The sequence below is a fragment of the Neophocaena asiaeorientalis genome, unplaced genomic scaffold (assembly GCF_003031525.2).
Source record: "Neophocaena asiaeorientalis asiaeorientalis breed wild unplaced genomic scaffold, Neophocaena_asiaeorientalis_V1.1 scaffold348, whole genome shotgun sequence".
In the NCBI taxonomy this organism is placed as follows: domain Eukaryota; kingdom Metazoa; phylum Chordata; class Mammalia; order Artiodactyla; family Phocoenidae; genus Neophocaena; species Neophocaena asiaeorientalis.
Genome location: NW_020172672.1, coordinates 1,485,005 through 1,504,697, shown reverse-complemented (window position 1 = coordinate 1,504,697; position 19,693 = coordinate 1,485,005).

The window sequence follows — 19,693 nt, the reverse complement described above, 5'->3', positions numbered from 1 at the left end:
AGTTTGTTTCTGGGAATATGGATTCCTGGCATAGGAAGGGGCAGTGCGACACGGACAGATGGTCATTTAGCCTCTGGGGGAAAATGCACGCAAGACCAGGCCACTTTCTGGTCCAAACAGTCCCATTCAGTTGTCTTCCGGCAACTTTAACCTCTAGAGTGCTTCCCTTCCAGGAAGCCAAAATCAGCCCCCAGCCATGTCCACCCAAGGACTCTACCTTCATCAAGGAAGGTGGGAAGTAAAACATTTCTTTTTACATTAAGTCAAGATCAAGAAATTACAGTTACCAAAAAAAAAAGAAGAAGAATCAAGGTAGAGAACTACTCTGCTAGACATATTTCATGTATATTCTGTTGGGCAGAATTGTCCCTAAAGTGTCTGGTGTTACACACACACACACACACACACACACACATTCTGTTAGCCCCCCCCGCCCCCACAGTCAAATGCCGGCAGGTACAGGAGTATTGTGTAGAAGGAAGCAGTGCTTAGGTGTTACACTTCAGATGATGTGAAACCAGAAAAGGAGCTGTGCCAATGCTTACTTCTTGAATGGGTGAATTTTTCCTTAAATTTTCATGTGGGTAACCAGGTTGTCAGTGAGCTATAATAATCGGCCTTTCTGTGAGTCAGGGGCATTTAACTAAAAATGTTAATGTGGTACTGGTTCTTACCTTGTGGTTCCTGATTTGATAGAGGGGCCTTTGAGGCCTTAATAGAAAGTTCCACCTAAAACTACTTCCTTCCAAAGTATATGCATTCATTTGAGAAGGACACAGTCTGCTTTTGTGGATAAGGCACTGAAAGGTACGTAGGGGATCTTCCTCGGCCCTTTAGTCAGTTTGTTTTCTGACTTCTGGGTGACTTTGGGTAGATCACCTCTGTGTGCCTTGGTTTCCCCACCTGTAGAATGGGAATCATGATTTCTGCCCTCCCCACACAAACACTGTGAGGATGAATCAGAGTCAAAGTGGTGCTCTCAGTTCTAAGACTTTGGAACGGCCGGTGCCATCACTGTAAACAGGAAGGATCATGTGACTGCACTATGCCTAGCGTGTAAAGTACCATCGTGACCTAGTGCAGAAAGGAATGTTCTCGAAAAGCACATTGTGGCCCATAATGCCACATGTGATGCAAAGGCCCAGGTCTGAATGTCACCAAATTAGATGTCTGCACTTAGAGAAAAGCACAGTGTAAAGGAAAAAAAACTTTGGGATCCTTTAAATATACGTATATAGCTAAGTAGAATTCAAGCAAAAACAGAAGCCAAACTTGGTAATAATAAAGAAAGGTTCTTCCAAGTGTCAGACCATCTTCTAGAATGTAGAGCATCTCTGTATTCTAGGATAAGTGGTCATGTTGTTCTTTGAGGAGGAGCGATTTCCAGGATCCTTTTTTGTGCCCTTTTTTTATAGTCTTCTCTTTGAAGTGATGCCAGCGAGGAGGAGTGTTTCTTATTCTGAAATGCAGCGAGAGAAAATCAGAGGGGTGGAGGATGGTGGGGATGATGGACGGAGAAAGTCTTACTTCTCCTGATGTAAACATTCTCACAAGTGCCCGGAATTTGTCTCCGCGCGCCACGCTGGAACTTCTTACTATCCAGGAAAATGCAGCCTTGACGTGACCCCAGGCCTTCACATTTGCCCCTTGGAACAACCCCTTGCTCAGAGAGAACGTGAGGTGGGAAGAGGAGGAATGGAAAGGGTTGGAAAAAGCTTTAGTTTGCTTCGTTACCAAGGGAACAAGCAGGACAAGACCATTTCAGATGGAATCATCGGTGAAGCTAGCCCAGCGTCCTGCTCGGGCAATGACCAGTGCCTACACCACATCTGGACAGGAAGATGGAAGTTTCCTTTCAGAAGCACACAGACTGTGAGTCTTCAGTGGAAGCAGGAAGCAGGATTTTCCTAAGGCAAAGAGTCTGTAGGGGAGTGAAGGCACGTGAGAATGCTGTTTGTGTTCAGGCCATTCTGGAAAGCCTACCGCTTATCATCCCCCTTCCTTTAAAAAGTCCACTGAGGGGGCTTCCCCGGTGGTGCAGTGGTTGAGAATCCGCCTGCTGATGCAGGGGACACGGGTTCATGCCCCGGTCCAGGAAGATCCCACATGCCACGGAGCAGCTGGGCCTGTGAGCCATGGCCGCTGAGCCTGCCTGTCCGGAGCCTGTGCTCCGCAACGGGAGAGGCCACAACAGTGAGAGGCCCGCGTACCGCAAAAAAAAAAAAAAAGTCCGCTGAAACAGAGGAGTGATCAACCCTACATAAGGGCCTGTGTCTTATTTACCATTGAATCCCCTGCAGCCCATGGTTTAGCACCTCATATGCGGTAAGCACGTAAACACTGGATGGAGAGAGGATGGATGATGGACAAAGAATGGTAACCAGAGGACATCTCTATAGAATGGATTGAACGGAGGCCTCCATTCATTTGTCAAATTAGTATTGAGCTGTATGCCAGGCATTGCTCTTGGTGCTGGGGAGACAGAGTCCCTCTGATCCTTGACCCTGGAGAACATCTATGCTGCAATGTCATGAGATGGGCAGACCCCTCCATTTCCCCACTGGGCTTAACTACCTTCCCATCCTGGTATCCAACCACAAGCAAACCTGATGGTCCTTCAAGCACTAGTTTCAAGGCTTTTCAGTTTCCCGGGGACGTGCAATCCGCCAGCCAACCATCATCTAGTCACTGTTGTTCTCTTTCCCTCAGAGGAGCCTTGATTAATCAGGTCAAATTCATAAGGTCATGTACTTAATCAGCTTTAAATTACAGTAAAAAGAGAGAGAGATTAATTACCTTCAAGGGCATTATCTGTGTTGCCTTTAACAGAGGCAGCGTAAATAATGATCGTCAACACAGAGAACCAAGCCTCAGGCTGTGCAGAGTCCCAGATCACCAAAACAGGGTACCACCTCCATCATTCGAGTGTTCTTGCTGACACAAGCACCTCCACACTTCAGAAGCACTTCCAGCTTTAAAGTCCCAACAGAAAGAGATTTCTGATTAGTACTAAATTGGTAAGAACGTTTAGTGAACCAGAATATCCCACTTCTTAAAGCTTCCAGGTGATTGCGCTTACCCCCAGGTTGCTCCGTAGACTTGTCTTTTTCCACCGTTTGACTGCATCTCTAGCCTGCATGTCCCAGGAAAACGTTAGGCAAAGGAGCATAAGGAAATCTGGCATTTCTCAACACAGCCTGGGAAGGGGCTGTCAGAGACCCAGCAGACAAGTCTCTGTTCTAGAAATGTTATTTAGGCCTTAGATGTGACACACTGGCTTTGGGTATCTGATGCAACCCCTGCAGCATTACGCCTGGTCACATGCTTCTGTTACGTGACTCTACGCAAGAGCGCTTCGTCTGCTCACGTACGCGCTCTGTTCCACGGAGTTCTGGTGCTCTGGACATGCACCTCCTCCCAGCCCCTCATACTCTCCCTGGTGCTGCTTTGTCGTCACATAGGTCGGGGCTGGGACAGAGGGTGCAGTTAGTAGCAGGTGTTAGGATACAGAAGTGGAGGCGGTTTCTTTCTGAGCAGCACTGGTAATCACTGTTCGCAGTCTTGTTACTTCCTGATTCATCAAATGCCGTCATGTCGGTATTTGAGCACAAAAACCTAGTCCGCAGTGATTTTTCAATTAGCTGCCACTTTGAAGTGTTCATGCCTTTCTTCCTCTCCACTAGTACAGTATTGATGGCATGTTTTTCTGTCAGACACTTAAACGATTCACAGGACTGTCAGAAAGACGATCCATCTCTACTCCTGTGTTGGAGTGTACACGCGCATGCACACCCACGCTCCTACCCACCCCAGCATCAGCATTCTTGCAGAGGGAGGGGACGTGTAGCCATCTCATTTTTCAGAGAAGGGTAAGCTCTGGGAACAATGAGCTGCCCTTCCACCTATACCTCCATTTCCAAGGCTGCTTCAGTCTCTGGCTTGTGAGCATGGTGTCCATATTTCCCAATTCCACCACTGAGCCACATGGGTGACAAAGGATATTCATGTTGCCACTACACCTCTTCCCCCTACTTAGTGTGAGAGACTGACTGGGAAATGGAATTTGAATGCCAAAATGTTGACATTTAGAACATCTCAGTGTGACAGAATGATTGATATCTACAAAATTCTGAACATCCGGTCCGTGTGGCTACCATACCTTCAAGGCAAAGTGTTTGGCAAAGGAACAAGCTTTGTTGACTTATTCAAACTATTACCTACTATTCCACAGGCCCCTCCTGTCGTCTGTAAAATGAGGACAAGAAATCCTACTTGGTAGAGAGTTACTAAATAGAGTTAACACTTGGAAAGCAGCACAGTCCTTGGCAAATAGCACTCAATTTGTGGCTACTGTTATCCTGAACTTGGGAAGGTGGCAAAGGAAGGAATGGGGTAGGTTGAACTTTAGCCAGGTGGTCCTGGTGGACCCCAGGCTCAGATGGCAGCCCTTTGCAGTTGTATGTATCCCTTGCTGTGTGGCAATCCCTCAACCATTCCAAAGGAAGGGGCTCTGGAATAATGGGTCCCAGTAATGTGTCATAGTCTGGGGCGGGGTGGGGGGCGGATTACCGTGTTTACCAAATGTTTGGCAATAAAATTGATGTATGATGATAATTTTTGAAATTTTATCTTAAGGCTTGACTAAAATGACAAAATGTTTTTAAATTTACATCTCTTCTTGGGGAAAAGAGGGTGTGCTGCTGTCTTGGTTAGACTCCAATGCTTTGGTAACATCTTTAGCAGAACCAAGTAGAAGAGGGTGTGGGAGAACCACTGTTCTGGGGTGCTCTGGTAATGCAGGATGTGGTACCTGGCAGGAATTCTGAGATATGCAGCCATCTCTGCTATGGCCCCACGGGCATGAGGAAGAGGGTCTGGGACAAGCCCAACCCGGGAGAGCGCTGATGGGCTCACTGTGGGAACCGATGTTGGACCAGGAAGGAGAGAGGTGGGTGTGCATTAGCATTGCTTCATCCTCAACAAATGACATTCTCTGATGAGGCACAGAAAATGCCCCCGTCTCCTTCCCTGTCCCCCAACCCTGCACACAGTTGCATGGAGGTTAGCTGCAGGACTGGATCTGCAGAAGTCCATTCCCCACTCTGGATGTACATCAATGCACAGAGATGCTGAACAGGCCTCCTGGCCCGTGCTGGCCCGCACTGTGCATCGGGAAGTGAGGACCACAGGTGAGGCGAGCTGCTAGGAGCTCTCCTGCATTTGTCACCTTTCTTCTGCCCTTGGATACCCTAGAGGGAGGCTCCAGTGGACCTTAGAGGCCTCCTGAGCCCTCATCAAAATCATAGAGTAGGCAGAGCATGCCTCCCAAGGACATCTGCTTGTTTGAAGAGAACCCACAGGGTGAGCAAAACACATAGCCAAAGGAAAAAATTTGCTCATGTTGTGATTGCAGGGGTAATGATAGCTAACGTATGCTAAGCACTTATACTGGGCAGCTGACTGCTTTTTGGGTTTGGTTTTGGGGTTTTTTTTTAAGCACTTAATCCTCACAAGGGCTTTAGGAGGAAAGTACATTATTATTCCCGTTTTACAAATGAGAAAATTGAGGCACCGAGTTTAAGTGACTTGCCCAAGGTCACACAGCTAGTGCTGGGCAGAACTGGGCTTGGGGAATTGAGTTTAAGTGGGCTTACCTTCAACTGATACACATGTCACTTACTAGACCAGCTCTTCCTGCCTCTTGAGATTCAAAGCAAAAGGATATTAGGAGTGGAGCTGTTTATTGTTTGATCCAGGCTCAGCCAAAATCTCTGGCCTTACGTTTCATAGTCTGCCTCAGTTGCCATATGTGGGTCAAGAATTCTGCCTGGGCTCCTACTTCCTGCAGCCACTAAAGTAAGTGGAAACAAATGACAGGGAGGGAGGAAAGTGAGCTTCTTTGGGAAAGGAAAGGGCTGATTTATGAAGGGTCATTAAAATAAGTAAGAGCATCATTATGTCCAAGAAAGGAGAAAATGCAGCGACAGTGGAGGAAAAAAGGAAGGGAATCAAAAAAGAGAGAGGCTGGGGCATACTAGGAGAAAGCCAGAGACAGAAGAATTCAGCTGGGATCTATATCTTGTGAGTCCGAGCACAGCTAAATAAGTCAGTGCCTCAACAGAGGAGCAACAGGCCCACCTCTGGAGCCGCCTTAAGGCAGCTGAAGCAAGACTCAGGGAGGAGAAAGGAGACAGCAGGTGCCTTAGACACTGATAGTTGCTGTAGGTCCCAGTTCAAAATTGTTCATAGTCTAGATGTGTCAGATCTACAAAGATAAGGCTGGGCAAGCCATCTCTAAAGGGCTTTCCAAAAGTCGCCAAACTTCTAGCAAAAAGAAAGTACAAGTAACGAAAACATACATAATTTCTTGTGCTGGTGATTAAGCCAGTTAAGAAATCCTTGGAATCCATTCGAAGGTACTCTTGAGATACCCCTTCTCTATGTGGGCCCAGGACAGATATAGTTTCTACCTCAAGTAGCAGAAAAAGTAAACAGCGCTCAAGGCAAAGACAGCATGCTTTGTAACGTTGAGGACATGATGGGTAGCAGTATGTGGAAGGTGAAGGCTTGAAATGTACACAGCGCACTAGAATGTAGAACGATGTAGAGGGCAATAGATCATATTTATTAGGCAAGAGAAAATCTATTATTGATTTTCTTTAATGTTCTTATCATCTAATCCCAATGAAAGATGCCACATTGCCCTGAAGCTTTCAGTCTGGCTGAACAATATGAAACCGTTGATATTCAACTGTTTTTTGCCCTACGGAGCAGCGAACAGCGGGATGACTTGCGCCCTAAGTGGGCTGTCTGAAGCTCCTACCGGAACTGGAGGTGGGGGCTGTGGGTGTGGGAAGAGGCCCAGATGGCTGGGGCATCCAGGTTTCACGCAGAGAGAGATGTCCTTTAAGGAGCTGGCACAAGCAGGTCAAGGGCAGCCTGCTGGCCTGCATAGCAAAAGGCAGCTTTTCTGCCTGCAGGGAGCGTACATTTGCATCAGCACGTCTAAATGGGAATCCATTTGGTCTCCCGCCACAGATTGGGCTGCACGGCCCTTCATTTTCTTGAAATCTGCAAACTTTTCTGCAGAGGCTGCGGCCTCCTGGCTGACTGCACGCTCCCAGGAGTCCTGCAGGGAGCAAGTTGACCAGCACGCTGCTGTCTGCCCAGAATACCAAACAGCCAACAGCAGTGCAGGCTCCCAGTCCTCTGCTGCAGCCGGCTACCCTGGCACGAGCTCCACCCTCCAAGAGCCCTTTCTCTCCCTCCAGTGTCGCTTTTCTACAAGCCCACTTGTTTCCAGGTGACAGAAATACGTCTGCAATCCAGCAATATATTTCTAAAACCTTCTCCATGACAACGCAGGGCCGTGAGCGGACTGCCAGATCTGAGCAGCCAGAGAACTGCCCTGGGGGCAACGGCGTAAAGACAGCACAGGGCAGCTGGGGATGCTAAAAGTCTGCCTTAGCAGTGTTGCAGTTTGGGGTTAGCACTCCCCATCTTCTGGGGAAGCAGTGAGCCCGTGTCTCCGGATGCCCAACAATGATAATTCATAAACCCTGATGTTAGCACAGAAGCCAAATAGTCCAGGGAAGCTTGGACATCTTTTCTTCTTGAAAGATCTTTTGCAGCAGAACAAGAAGAGAGAAATGCAGCAAAGAAGCACCTGGGTTTTATAATGGGCTGCCAGTGTTTTGTGATTGTACAAAGTCTTTATATATCTCAAGTGCCATCCAGATGGTATGTCTCACAGATGTCGCCTCCCCACACCCGCCCAAATCACCCCTAGCCCCAGACAATCTCACAGTGGCCAGGGCCTAAGAACCAAAATCTCTATACTTTCCCTCTCCAATATTGAATGACATTAACCTTGGGGCAGAATGCCAGGCACAGCAGAGATGGCTCCTCGAGACCCCAGCATCCACAAAGAAGCTTCCTAGGAGCTTGCTGTCGGGAGTATGGAGGTCATCAAACAAGGGAGAAAGCCAGAGGAGCAAGGGAGGGTCATATCCGTGAGTTGGAAACAGGGGTGAAGACAGAAGCCAAACCAGATGGCACCAATTCTCCTTCCCAGCTCTGCCTTCAATCTAGCTTCTTTATGGCTAAACCAGAGGCAGGACCTCCAGACCTCAGGGCATCCTTTAGCGAGGAGCCAGGTGCTTTCCCTGCCACGCTCACACTGCACCCTTCCCCAGCCTGCACCCCACCTGTTTAAGCAAAGCCCTCACGAGTGGTGTGGTGGTTTCATAGTTTGGCCTCAAAACAAAGGGTACCAAACATCTGCACTCCGATCTGGGTTCAGAAGGACATACTCATGTCAGAGGCATTGAAATCAGACCATTTGCCACCAGTCAGGGCATCAAGCAAACCCAAACTCAGGGAACCTTGAGCCACCTACCACCATTCTCCTGGGGTTTTCAAATAGGATCAGGACTCCCTCCACCTCCGTTCTCCTGATGGGGGTCAGTGCTGAGCTCCTGCTCTACGGTCAACACCAGCCCTCGCTGCAGGGCGGGGGGAGTGGACGTCTCCTCTGGGTTGTTTCCTATGGTCACTCTCCACACAGAGAGTGAGTTGACAAGGGGGTGCCATAGGCATGTCAGCTTTGGCTCTGGGGTAGTTCACGGCTACGGCTACTCTGTGTCATTAAGTACGTTATTTTTATCTCCTAAATTACAGGACTGGCAACAAAACTCGCAGTGCCCAATGCAAACTGAAAATGCATGCCCTTTCATTCATATATTATTAACAATTTCCAGACAGCTACAGCAGAACATTCAACACAGCACAGGACCCTTCTACAGGGCCCCGTGAGCTGCACAAGATCTACCCCCATGAAGCCAGGTCTGCCAAATCCTTATCCTTGGTAGAAGAAGCTGTAGCCACACGCCAGGAGATAACATTTCTGGAGTTTTATTTTATTTTATTTTAATTTTTGGCTGCGTTGGGTCTTCGCTGCTGCGTGTGGGCTTTCTCTAGTTGCAGCGAGCAGGGGCTACTCTTTGTTGCGGTGCGCGGGCTTCTCATTGCGGTGGCTTCTCTTGTTGCACTATGCAGGCCCTAGAGAGCGTGGGCTTCAGTAGTTGTGGCTCTAGGGCTCAGTAGTTGTGGCTTGCAGGCTCTAGGGCACACGGGCTTCAGTAGTTGTGGCACCCGGGCTTAGTTGCTCCACAGCATGTGGGATATTCCCGGACCAGGGATTGAACTTGTGTCCCCTGCATTGGCAGATGGATTCATAGCCACTGTGCCACCAGGGAAGTCCATTTCGGGAGTTTTAAACTTTAAGAATGATAAGGACTTTTACAGTTGCAAAACTAGACTCAGAGAAAAGAAATTCAGACATCCTATTTTGTTGTTTTCCTTTATCTAATTCCCATTCCGATCTTTCCCTACACATGAGTACAAGGGTTAGGGAGTGCTTTTCTGGACCCATCAGACGTGGGTGGTAGGACACAGCCCTTGCCAAGGAGGAAGAACCTGGTTTCTGCCCGTTTCATTAACAATCAGCCTTTTTACAAAATTATGCAGTGGTTAAAACTGTAGTCAGACAACCTGGCCTTCAGATCACCTTGAGCAAATTATATAATTTCCCTGAGCCTCAGTTTCCTCATCTGTAAAGTAGAGACAGTAATGGTACCTACCTCACAGGTGGTCGTAAGAACTAAATGAGATAAAAAGTGAAGAGACAAGAGCACAGTACCTGGCACGTTATATGAGTGCAATAAATGGCTTTTTGTTTAATCTCATCATTATTTTTTTTAAGTAGGTGCTTCTAAAAGATGAGCTCTGTTGAAACAGAGGTAACCATGAGCTGAACTATTTCTCTTAACCTCACTCTCAGGGAGAAAGTGCTAGAAGGGATACAGAGAGACTGGCTGGAGGTGTCCATGTTCAACCCAAATTGTCTACCCTAACAGCCCATTAGGGTGGGATCATGGACCCTCAACTAACTTCCTGAGGTTTCTCCCCCAAAGCTCAATTAAGGCAGTTCTCTTGCCAATTCACAGACAAAATTAAGTCAACGCATAGAACTGCTTTAATTTTAGATTCCCACCCCCACCGTGAGGTTTTTCTTAAGACTTTGATGTGTGCTTCTGGATATCTAAACTAGAATGTAGACTAAAATGGCAACCATTTAAAACCAACGTAGAGTGAGTATCTTTAAATTTAGGACCACAAAGATTCATGACTTCCACATGATTTGTCACCTGAACATGTTTAAGTAAGGTGAATATGAACTTTGGAACAGTGACCTTGCATCAACATTAGCTTATGTGAACTAATCCCAGGCCCTAGGGGATCCCCCTGCTTGACGATTTATTTGAGGGTGGCCTCCCCTCCGACCCCTCCTCACCCTGTGCTCCACTAGGGAGGAAATCTGAGCATGGCCCATCAGGGGCTGAGCCCTAGGAAGCTCAGCCCTTTGTATCCCTCCACAAACATGTGCGATTCTGGCTCAAACACCAGGAACAATTAAACCACCATCATCTCCTTGTCATGGTCAAGGACAAGTCTGAGACGAATGTGGGGTCTGAATGCCCCGCTCTGAGGCAGTACTCCCCTTCTTCTCCAAAGCTCTTTTTTAGGCTAAAAAGAGTTTGCTCTGGGGCAAACTCAACCCCTTAAAGGCTCGCTTACACCCCAGGCTGGGGCTCACTAGACCCACGGAGCCGTCAGGAAAGCTGACGTTATTTCTGAGCCTCCTGGGCTGCGGGATCACAATAGTGCATGTTTGGAAGTTTGGGAATGTGGATGATGCTGTGCGTTTGGTCCCCAAATCCAAGGCTGATGGACAGTGAGACAGGCCAACTGTGCTCTTCCGAACCCTCAGGTCGCAATTAAAGCCGCTGTCCACGCAAAGCACCCCAAAGAAAGTCTGACAAAAGAGAAGGAAGCACTAATAAAAAGCAGCAGCATCTAACTGCTGCCAAGGCTCTTGGGAACTGTCTTCAAGGAAATGCTGGCGGGAGGCCAGAGCCCTGGCTTTCAGAGTCAGCTTCCAAGGCCTTGATCCATTGGATGGTTCCCTCCATACAGTGACCAGAGAAATCCACCAGGGCTGCCCTGCCCCAGATTTGTAAACAGACCTCCCTAGCTGTCTATAAATTGAAAACAAATTACAAAAGAGTTTACATACCTTTTCCAATTAAATTTGATGTATGGATTTTTCCCCCTTTTACCAAGAGACTGTTTTTGCCCAGGTTTTCAAGGCAAAAAGAATCTAGTGAGACCTAATCAAAATACTCCCAGGCCTCATATTAGGGTGGAGCTTTCCTGATAACAGGGGTCTTATGGTAATGTACCCCATGGACTGGGGTCCAGCACTGGGCTGCACTTAGCCCATAGTTAACAAGCTCCCTGGGGAGCGCTTCTCTCCGGAGCCTAGACTGGCTGACTGGAGGTGGAAGAAAGCCCTGGGTGTGTTTGGAGGAAGGGAGAGAAGAGTGGAGATTGTTTTTCAGGTTTTGCTTGGGATTAAGCAGTGGAAGTGTTTGAGATCCCTTTAGGCAAGAACCAAGGCAGTTCGCAAGTGAGTGGCACTACCGTTGATCCATTCAACATTCACTTAATTCTGACTGTATTCCAGATCCTGAGAACAGAGGGCAGGTGAGATCGTGGTCCCTGCCTTAAAGCTCTGCCAATCAGGTAGGGTTGGAAACAAGACAATAAGTTTTGTTTTTTTTTTTTAATTTGCGGTACGCGGACCTCTCACTGTTGTGGCCTTTCCCGTTGCGGAGCATAGGCTCCGGACGCACAGGTCCAGCAGCCACGGCTCACGGGCCCAGCCGCTCCGCGGCATGTGGGATCTTCCCTGACCAGGGCACGACCCTGCGTCCCCTGCATCGGCAGGTGGCCCCTCAACCACTGTGCCACCAGGGAAGCCCAAGCCAATAAGTTTTTACAAGACCCTGTGATGTGTATGCTCCAGTGAGGACACGGGTGAGAGCTCACAGGAAGTGCTGGTCCTGGGAGCAGCAGAGACAGCTTCCTAGAGAAGCGATGTCTAAGCTGAGACTGGAGGGATGAGTAGAAGGCTGAGAAGAGGCTTGTTTTTCTCCTGCATGGTATTCCATAGGCAGGCAGATGGTCCAGACTGGGTAGACAGCCCACAGCACGAGGTTGTCCAGGGCCTGGCTTCCTTCTGTCTTACTTTGCCATCTTCTATGGCATTTTCCTCGCTTGCATAATCAAAGCTAACTCACCAACACTGCTTCCATATTCCAGGAAAAGAGAGAACGTGGAAGACAAACAATTTCCTCTTCTGGGAGTTGCATGCATCACATTTGCTTCCATCTCACTGGCCAGAACTTAGTCATATGGTCGCTTTTTGGCTACAAAAGAGGCTGGAGAATATAATCTCTGGCTAAGTTGCCATGTCTCAAACTAAAGCTAAGAGGGAAAAAGGGGAGAATGGACACTAGTGGACAATTAGAAGTCTTTGTCACAGTGGGAGAGAGAATGGTCTATGCGTGTATGCCCTTGTCAAGGGCAAGAGGTGAAAGAGAGTACAGTGGACTCGGGGAGGAATGTGCCATACATTATACTAAGTACATTACCTACATGGTTTCATTTAAACCTCATAATCCTACAAATAAAAAGTGTTACCATTTTAATTTTAAAGAAGAGGGAAGTGAAGGTCAGAGAGGTTGGGTGATTTTCCCAAGGTCACACAGCTGTAAAGGTGAAGCCAAGATATTGATCTAGGTCCACCCGGCTCCAGACCTGCTGGTCTCTCCATGAGGCTACAGTGCCTCTCTGTGAAGCCACCTAGAAGGTAGAGGGGAGGCTATGGGAGACTCCAGGAGTCACTGGCTGAATGGTGCCAGTGGTGGGGCACTGCAAGGAACGAGTGAAGACTAGGAGGCAGGGAGGGGACTGGCAACAGTTGGCAAGTGAATCCAGGAAGGCACATCTGATAAAGCCAACCATGTCTGAGTCTAAGAGAATCAGTGTTTAGATTCTGCTTTGAGATCAAATTATCCCTAGTAGTTGAATTCTAGAATCTCAAGGCACTCAGATATAAGGATCTGGTTCCTCAAACCGATCAACAGGATAGTTTTGAATGATCATCCACAGACGTCTAGTCCTACCCGACTCAAAGCAGGAGCCCCTCCCACAGCGTGCCTGGTGGTTGTTCATCATTGGCAACTCAAACACTTTCAGTGCAGGGGAGCTCACCACCTCCAGCCAGTGTCTGTGTCAGAAAACTCTGGGTACCCTGATCCCCTTCTGAATGGTCCAGCTGAAGGGGAGATGGATTCTACACAGCTGTAGAGGTTGGGTGAGGCCCAGCTATCTGCTGGTGCATTTAATCCATCAATCCACTGATTGAAGAGTTCAGGGGGTCCAAGGCCAAGGTTATGTGAATCTCTACACAAGACATTTCTCTTCACTGTGCTTGTCCTAGGGCCTTATGAGACAGAGACCCTAGACTATCTGATGTCTGATGGCTTTTCTGACCTCCATGAATGTCAGGCATGTTCATTAGTCCTTTTACCCGTAGCCTCACAATCACAACCTTGAAGAAAAATCACTTTGAAATTTGCAACAGATTTGGCCTATGAATAATTCAGCATGGCTCTTGACTCAGGGGAAGTATTCAGTTTCTGAAGCTTCTTAACCTACAGGAGACAGTGGATAGGATGCCGCAGGGATGCATCTGCACCCCTTTGAGTGAATGGATGGGAGGAAGGATGCAGGGAAGGAAGGATAAAAGAAAGGAGGGTGGGAGGGAGTGAAAAGGGAAGGGAAGTCAGATATAAGACAAATTTCCTTCTTCAAGCAGTCTTAGAAGCTCCCAAGGACTTCAGCTCATGTTGGGGAACAGGCACTGGGGGAAGAATTGTGGTCAGGCTGTGGTGCCAGGCCAACCTGCCTCGAGAGCAGCTACAGGAGAGTAACCATTGAGTGTGGAGCTTGTCCACCGTGGAACCAAACTCGAACCCAGGTAGGAACCCGGCACCAGCATGCAGAGCTCCTCCCTGGAATGCCCAAGCCTGTGGGACCATCCCCCATCCTCCTGTTCTGTCTTGGCTTTGTCTCCAGACAAGAAGAGATAGAAGGAAAGATATGGGGACTTGGCTGAGTTTCAGCCCCGGTTCTACTTTTCATGGCAGTGGAACCTCAGGCGGGTCACTAATGTGTGGTGTCATCAGGGTAACTTTGTCCGGCTAAGGATGACCGTATCTGGCCAGAGACCCTCCCACTTCCATCACAGGTGGGGTCTCAGCTTACTATCTTGGAATTCTTTTGCTTTTTAAATAAATGCATTTTTTACTATACACCTCCCACTCCAAGGAGGTGAAGTGGATAGAATTTTTTTTTTTTTTTAAATCCTATCCTATCACAGGTCAAACAAATGCAAACTCTTTACTACTGAAGCTCATTTGCCCTGGTGGACCAGGTTGCCCCATGTAAGGGACTCCCTAATGCAGGCTGAAGGCCCACTTAAGAAGCCTATTTTTTTCTCCTGTATCCCCAAACTACTTAACACTCCCATAGAAAGGAAAGGGGAGTCCCAGGAAAAGCATGCCAAGGAAACGTGAGCAAGAATTTCTGTCCAGGATCCAGACAGAGCAGGTCCAATCCACATACCTCAGGCTCACTCAGGGAGGGAAGTCCCCAGGCATGGAGAAGAGCCCAAGGAGGCACCCTTCCCCATCTTGTGGGCCTAGAGTGATGCCTCCTTCCCCAGGCCCTGGATCACCCCTGATATCATGCTGTTCCTTGGGGATGGGAGGAGAGGGTGGGCAGGGCTAGGAAGAGGGAGATTTCAAGCTTCTCTTGAAGCCAGCGGTCTCTGATCTCTGTTTCTCCATCTTTAAAATGGAAATTGTAAAAGCACCAGCCCTGTTTCTTCATGGGCTGAGGCAATGGAGGTGAAGGTATCGACAGCGAGGAGGCTCACAATACTGGCTCTCATTGTGGGGCTGCCAGTCCCTATTTCAGGAAGCCCTCGCTGGACTGGAGATAGACAACAAGCATCCTCTGGCTGCAGCAGGTTCCTTGCAGGGACGCACCCTGTGTATGAAATATAGTCCCTGCCTGCAAGTTGCCTAAATGCTTGTCGGGAACAGAACATACTCCTGCAATACCCTGAGGAACCACTGTGCAATGGTAGACAACCTGGTGCAGGTTCTTTGCTGCAGACTGTTGGTTGTATGAGTTAGCGTGCTTGTTCTAGCACCTGAGTCCCCTGGCCTCCCTCCAATCGGGCTCCTGGCATCCTCCACACTTTGGTGGAGTCACCAGGACTCCCAGCCTGGTCCTTTACTCAGTAGCTCCAAAACCCTTTCAGACACTAATCCACCCTGGGAAAGAGGTTCACGTCAGCCTGGTCCAGATGTCAGTGCATTGTTTACAATGGAAAAGCAGCCCCTCATTTGCACAGAGCCCACATTCTTCCGAGAAGGCATAAATCCATGTAAGGGACCCAGTGAGAGACCAGAAATTTTCCTCATAAAGAGTGAAACCAGAGGGTACTGGGCAGCCTCACAAGGCATCATCTATTACCCCATCACAGTCGCATGGTGGCTGTATCCTACGCCCTTCTCATCCACAGTCTCTTTCTCGCTGAGTATCTTGGGAAGCCTCACTCTCCTGACAGTCCATTGCCTCTTTTTTCTGTCCTCCATGAACCGTTCTGCCAAGAAAATAAGTTAAATCACAGTTTATCTGGTGCTGTTCGCACATTGGACATGGACCTCCTCAGTAAGACTCACGGTGAGCCAAACCCCCAAGCACTGCCTCAGCCTCCCGGGCTGCGAGCCCCAGGGAGCAGCAGTTCCCTCTGTGACTGGCCATACTGTAGTCACTGTCCGAAGGACCAACTCTATTTTTCAGGAGAGACTTCACCCCCTAGCCAAGGAACTTAGTAGCGAACAATCTCTTAGGCCCTGATTCTCGACATTTTAAAATTCATAGTCCACAAAGATTCAAGCAAGCTTAACTACTATCTGTGGTTTGAAGGACAAAATGCTGGATGATGACAATGACAATGACGCTGTTTAAATTCTATTAGAATATTGGGTGTAGCTGCCCCCAGTCCATGTGCTGACACCCTGCCCCCTCCCAGAAGGAGGTTCCCTTCTACCACCCACATTGTTGTAAATTACTGTTTGGGGGTCACCTCTTCAAATTGACCTTCTCACTTGTGCTGCAGGAATCAATTCTACAAGCGTTGGGAGTGCCAGGCTCTACGCTGGTATCGCCAGCCTGTTTGTGGGTGGACGGGGGGTGGGGAGAGGCAGAGTTTCAGATGGAATAGCACAAAATTCAATAGTGAAAGAGTGTTGGTTTCTTTTTTTTCTGTGTTGGAGTTCTGAGAGTGGATCTGGGGGTGAGGTGTGGCATCTCACGGAATGTAGGAAGATCTTTTCAGCTGTAGAAGGAAGGATAAGGACCCTCTGCAGGGAGCCGAGGGAATACTGGAGAAGGCTGTCTGGTGCACCTGGCTGGACCTGGCGGTGCCGCAAACGGAGAGGTAAGGGTTGGGTGGGGTGACCCAAGACAAATAAAAACCCCTCTCCTTGGTTCCTTTCACACCTTTGAAAAGGTGACTCAACCTGGCCACTCCTGGGCTCCGCCTCTACAGTCTACACAAAGAGTGGCTTTTTCCCAGTTTCCTGTGGAGGACCTAATGGTCTCTTTCCTGCGGCGCTGGGAGGGCAGGTGGAGCCTCTCTGGGAGTTTTCTCATTATTAATTATCCCATGAAGCCTCCAAGGCTTTGTCTCTGCTGCGAGTGAGAAAAATGAGTCGTGAGCATCCCCAACGCTGTGTGAGTCATGGGCAAGAGTGAGGCTATTTTCCCATGGGTTGTTTTTCTGGGTGAAGCCACACTCCTGTACCAGTGTGCGCTGTGGGGAGCTGGGAAGGCTGACTGCCGCTCATCTGGCCCGAGTAGGTGAGAAGATAAGGTCCTCAGGTGCCGCAGCAGTAGCCATGGGGAGGAGAGAAGCCAGGGAGTGGGGTTGGGTGAGGCTACCAAGGGGGCTCACAGGGAGGGGCAGCGGCAGCAACGCCCCTCATGGAGTGGATCAAAATGCGGCACGGTGGTAGGGGACCCTCACAGGGGTTCCTTCTTCTCCTGGAGGCTAGAAATCAGCGGATGATCAAAGTAAAAACTTTCAACTCTCATCTCAGATTTTTATGCTTTTTTTTTTTTAAGATTGGAGGTTTGCAAGCGTTGAAAACCTCTAGGCCATGGCATAATAATCTCAGAGGACAGGCTGGGATGCAACCTTGTGAGGAGGTTAAGAAACCTGTCCCTGGGAACCTACAGGAAGTGGTCTCTAGTTCTCTGTCTCCCCTTTGTCCTCTCCTGGAACGCTGGTTCTGAGCATATCAGCCTTGCTCTCAGTCTTTCTGGCAGGTTCCTCCTCTTGTTGGGGTGCCCCAGGGTCAAACCTTTGTCCTGACCTTCACTCACTCCCTTGATGGTCTCACCTAGTTTCACGGTTTTAAATACCATCAGGATGGGATGACTCCCAAATTTATGTCTCCATCCCAGCCTCTCTCCCAACACCAGGCTTAAATATCCAATTACCTTCCTGATACATCCACTTGGATATCTAGCAGACATCTCACATTCAATATATCTAACATGGGAACACCTGGCCCTTTCCCCTAAACCTCCTCTACCTGCAGCCTTCCACATCTTAACTAATGGTGACTCCATTCTTCCCACTGTCCAAGCCAAAATCTTGGCATAATCTTGACTCCTTTTCCTCTCCCACTCCATATCCAATTTGTTAGGAAATCCTGTGGATTTTCCCTTCCAAATAGATACAGAATCTGACCGCTTCTCACTGCCTCCATTCTCATCATCCTGGTCCAAGCCACTGTTATTCCTTATCTGGATTTCTGTAAGCGTGTCCTAACAGGTCTTCCTGTTTCTACATGGTCTAGTCTCAATACAGTGCCAGGTTGTCATTTAAAACGTAAGTCTGATCATGCCATCCCTCAGCTCAACCTCCTGAGATGGCTCCCATCTCTCTCCCAGGAAAAGCCAAAGTTGTCACATGGCCCACAAGGCCCTGCATGATCTGGTCCTGTCACTCCTCTAACTTCACCTCCTATTGCTACTGTCCCCTTGCTCACCCCACTCCGGCCACACTGGCCTCCTTGCGATCTCTCTAACACCTGGACACATTCCCACCCCAGGCTCTTTGCAATAGCCATTCTGTTGCCTGGACTGCTTCCCCCAGGATATTCCAATTCCCTCACCACCTTCAATCCCATCTTCAAATTTCGCCTTCTCAATAAGGCTTATTTTGGACTGAATTGTGTCCCCCACCCTGCCCCTGAGTTCATATGTTGAAGCCTTAACCCCCAATGTGATGGTATTTAGAGATAAGGCCTAAAAAAGAGGCAATAAAGATTAAGTGACATGATGAGGGTGGGGCCTTCATCCAATAGGGCTGGTGTCCTTTTAAAAAGAGGAAGAGACACCAGAGCTCTCTTTCCTTGCACACACAAAGAGGTCATGTAAGCACACAAAGAGATGGCGGCCACCTACCAGGAGAAAGAAGAGGCCTCAGAATGAAACCTAACTTGCCTGCACCTTCATCATGGACTTCCCAGGGTCCGGAGCTGTGAGAAATAAATTTCTGTGGTTTAAGCCACCTGATCTGTGGCATTTTGTTATGGCAGCCCTAGCAGACTGATCCTGTTTCTCTATTACTATTGCAATCTGCCCACCCTTCCTTCCTGGGGCTCCCAAACTCCCTTACCTTGTTCTACTTGTCCGATTTACCATAGCCCTTAGTGCCTTTTAATAAATTATATAATTTATTTTTTTCTTATATTTACTGTTTACTGTCTGTCTCCCCTGCTAGAGCATAAGCTCCATGAGGGCAGGGATTTTTGTCTGTTTCGCTTACCAGTGTATCCAAGTGTTTGGAACAGTGCCTAGTGAAACCAAAACAGTGCAACTCAGGTTGGGACTTGAACCCATGGCAGGGACTCGGACCCAGTCAAAACTCAGATTGGGACTTGAACCCATGGTCTTCTAAGAAATTTTTTTTATATATATATAAATTTATTGATTTTTGGTTGTGTTGGGTCTTCATGGCTGTGCGCGGGCTTTCTCTAGTTGTGGTGAGCAGGGGCTACTCTTGTTGTGGTGCGTGGGCTTCTCGTTGTGGTGGCTTCTCTTGTTGCGGAGCACAGCTCTAGGTGTGCAGGCTTCAGCAGTTGTGGTTCGTGGGCTCTAGAGCACAGGCTCAGTAGGTGTGGCGCATGGGCTTAGTTGCTCCATGGCATGTGGGATCTTCCCAGACCAGGGCTCAAACCCGTGTCCCCTGCACTGGCAGGCAGATTCTTAACCACTGTGCCACCAGGGAAGCCCAACCCATGGTCTTGTTTTTTTTTCAACCCATGGTCTCTTAACTGAGATCACACACCTGGTCTCAGGACTTAATGAAGCTCAGGTTCTTGATGTCTCATCACAGAAAGAATTCAGTGAGAGACAAAGTGATAGGTAGGAAGTGGATTTGTTTAGAGAGAAACACACTCCACAGAGTGTGGGCCATCTCAGAAGGCGAGAGCAGCGCCTGGGTGTGGGGTTGTCAGTTTTTATAGGGTAGGTAATTTCATAGGCTAATGAGTGGGAGGAATATCCCAGCTATTTCGGGGAAGGGGTGGGGATTTCCAAGAATTGGGCCATCGCCCACCTTTTTTTTTTTTTTTTT